Below are 3,710 nucleotides of genomic sequence, written 5' to 3'. Positions count from 1 at the left end.
TTTTTTTTTTTTTTTTTTTTAATACCAAAATCAGTGCAATTGGAAGTCTAAAATAAAGCCGTGTGGGGAAATTAATTCGTTGTCAGAATCCCGTTATATAACAATCTGCCTTTCAGGTGGTAAGATGGTATTGGTGAGAGTGACTTGCCATTAAGATTTCCTAATGGTTAAAGAAGGAAAAAATGCCTTGATTGCAAATATTGAAGAGACCCCAAATATGTAATAATGCAGAAAAGAGATATTTTCACTGATGTAACAAACCCATGTCTTCTGCAGTCACTACATGACTGCAGGACCTAGCAAGATATACAACACTGATCTATTGATAGGGTTAATCTCAGTTGATGGGTTGGGGCTTTTTGCTTTCTGAACCTACACTTGATGATGTGCCCTGTGTGGTTAACGTGAGAACATACCCCTTCTAGTTGCTAGTGATATTAACTTAGAAATGGTGGTGTAACCCCAGAAATTCTTAATGCTGGCCAAGGATATTAGGATAATGAGCTCTTTTAAGATAGGTTTTTATATAACAAAATAATGCTGCAAGTTTAAGTGGAGTAGGTTCACGGACAGTAATAATACCATGTTATAGAAATGTGAATTTGCAATAAGTATGTCTAAAACTATTTTTGCACAACAAATGAATACATAATGACTTTTTTTTTTAAATATTCATCTTTGCATATACAGATACTATTGTATAGTAAGCAACCACATCTTAATCTCACTCTGTAAATCTAAATTGTCTGGTTTAATCAGTGAACAGAATAAAGCTTATTCTGAATATTAGTCTGTAGACAATATTATCTGATCTCTGAATTCATTGCCAGTTGCATTTACAGTTTACATACATATATTAGGCTAACCAGTTTCTCAGTTGTGTTCCTGCAAAAGGGAGCTTAAACAAGGCCAAACTCAGGGCCGGCTCTAACTTTTTTGCTGCTTGGGGCTGCACCCCCAACAAACAAAAAAAACCCCCCCCCCCCCCGCCCCCGCCCCCCCCGCCCCCCCCCCCCCCCCCCGCTGAGCGCCACGCCGCCAGAGCCCGCCCGCCAAGCGCCGCCGGAAACCCCCTCCCTCCCCCAAGCGCCGCGCCCGTGCCGCCCCCCCGCCGAGCGCGGCGCTGCCGGAGCCCGCCCCCCCCCCCCGCGGAATGCCGCGCCGCGCTACCCCTGCCACCCCTTACCAGGTGCCGCCCCAAGCATATGCTTGGTTGCCTGGTGCCTGGAGCCGGCCCTGGCCACACTCCCCAGATCTAGTGGAAAAAGATTTGAGAAAATGTTCATGTTCCCCGCCCTGGGTGGTGGTGGTCCTTCTGCCCATACCCCTAGGAGTGGCTGCCCGAGGAAAGATCTATGTATTGTACTAATATGGTCCCCCATTACTGTAGTAGCTGAGGGACAGATTAGGAATTTAAAGATGCAGATAAGCACTTTTGAAAACCCCAGTAGATGCCTATCCACATCTTTAGGAGCTTAAAAATCTGTCCCTGAGGGCCTCTGTCTTTAATGTATTTATCCTCGATGTCCCTATGAGGTCAGGTAGTACTATTATCCCTATTTTACAAATGGGGGACAGAAGCACAGAGAGGCAAAGGGCATTGTTTACACTTGGAAATTTACCAAAATATCTATTCTGGAATAGCTCCCTGTGTGGCACTCTTATTCTGGAATAAGTGTTCCCAGGGGCTCTTATACTGAATACAGTATTCTGGAATAATAATTCTGGTAAATTTCCAAGTGCAGCTAAACCCTCTGACCTTGCCCAGTGTCACACAGGACATGTAGAACAAGGGCTTGAACCCAGGACTTCCAAATGCTAGGATAGTGCCCTGACCACTGGACCATCCTTCATCTCTCATGCCTTTCTCTGAAGCACATTTTGCATGTTTGTGTGCGCGCACACACTTACTCTGTCTCTGTCTGTCCCCCCTTTCCCCCCACCATGGGCCTGAAGACTTTCTGAAACCTTCAGCATCCAGTGTGCAGCTGCCACTCCAGATCTCTGTGCTTAGGACCATTCTCATTTCAGCAGTTTCAAGCCTGACTGCCTCAATCTCCCTTCTTCCCGCATGCTGGGTCACCAGCCATGTGAGCTGCTAAGCCAAACTTGGAAGCACGTTTGCAGAAATAGGGTTGGACCTGTAATAAGTGGCTGAGCAGTGAATTCCGCCAAGCACCAATTCAGTGTTAACTCTTTAAAATCTCCCTCTGTTGTAGAATCTCTCAGCCTAATGGCCCCAGCTGGGTTCTCATTTAATCTGTTTGGTCTTTTTATAAACAGAATGTGGCTGCCCTCTGAATTCCTTGGACTCGCTGCCGCTGGTTGAAATGGGGCTTGGGTTAACTTTTTTTTTTTTTTTAAAGTTACTGATCTGAATGCATATTGACCACCTTGGAGTCTAGATTGAAGTTATTTCCTGGCCTCCAGGGCTTGCTGTTTAAGGATCATCTGTCCTAAAATCTAAAGGGCTCAACTGTCTGCTCTCACTTAATTGTGTCCCACTAACTTGCCTTGCTGTCTGTGTTCCTGCTGGACTGCTAGCACACTCTCCCAGCTGCTGGAAGTACCAGCCTGTCTGTGGGTCTTCTGTCCAATAATTCCTGGCACTTCCCTGAATGGGGGGTTGCAGTCCAGCTGGAGCACAGCAGCCAGTGCTAAACGGCTTCAAGCTAGTACCTGAATGTGCAGATTTAGCATGGTATTGATCATTGTATTAAATACCGCTTCAAAATTGCACTAGAGGTATTGAGTATGATCACTAGTCTCCGAGAAGGTTACATAAAGGAAAACTTCAACAGTCATGTGTAGCCTAAAAGAAAAGTTCTCTGAGTTGTTTAGCAATGAACAATATATGCTAAGGCAGTGGTTCTCAAACTTTTTTTTTTCCCCGCGGACCACTTGAAAATTGCTGAGGGTCTCGATGGACCACTTAGTGATCTTTCCAAATGTTGTTTGTGCCGTTAGCTAACTATTGTAAAGCACTTTGGTTAAAAGCACTATATAAAAAAACTTTTTTTGTTTTACAAATAAAAGCACACAACTCATATTTTAATATCAATAGTCTTACCTTTCTAATGCGATGGATGTGCCCTCTCTCACCCACCACAGCAGCCACAGAGCTGAGGCTGGGAAGGAGAGGGGTCTCTCCCCAACAGTCACAGTCCTGTACATCCCAAATTCCCCCCCCACCTCTTCTCACCCCACTGCCCCCTCCCACCTACCCCCTATTCCCCCCCCAAGGCCACCACCTCACCTTACATGTGCATCTTCTCCAGGGTCCAGGCACCTAATTAGTGGAGCTCCACTAATTAGGTAGGTGACCCTTCATTCTCTCGTGTGCGACCGCCCAGGTACGCACCTTAGAGGGAACTATCTGCGGACCACCTGAATGGAGCTCGCGGACCACTGGTCCACGGAAGACAGTCTGAGAATCTCTGTGCTAAAGAATATAAAGAATTAAATGTTGAATTTTTCATACAAAATGACTGACTTTTTTCAAAAAGGTATGTGAATACTAACAAGGTCAACAGCAGCTTAAGTTCCTTCTCAGTATATCAGATTGCACCCAACTGATACTTAAAGAGAATGCTTAAATGTAATGATTTATAACCTTTTATTAGTGTTTGTGTCTGAAGTGCGTATAAAACAATAACAGTTTGACTTCATTTGAACAAATGATACTTTATTTTTGAAAAGTGACTGAAGAC

Source organism: Terrapene carolina, unplaced genomic scaffold (assembly GCF_002925995.2).
Source record: "Terrapene carolina triunguis isolate 2854851 unplaced genomic scaffold, T_m_triunguis-2.0 Scaffold93, whole genome shotgun sequence".
Taxonomy (NCBI): domain Eukaryota; kingdom Metazoa; phylum Chordata; order Testudines; family Emydidae; genus Terrapene; species Terrapene triunguis.
The sequence above is the reverse complement of the archived record's forward strand: the minus strand, read 5'-3'. Positions refer to the sequence as shown.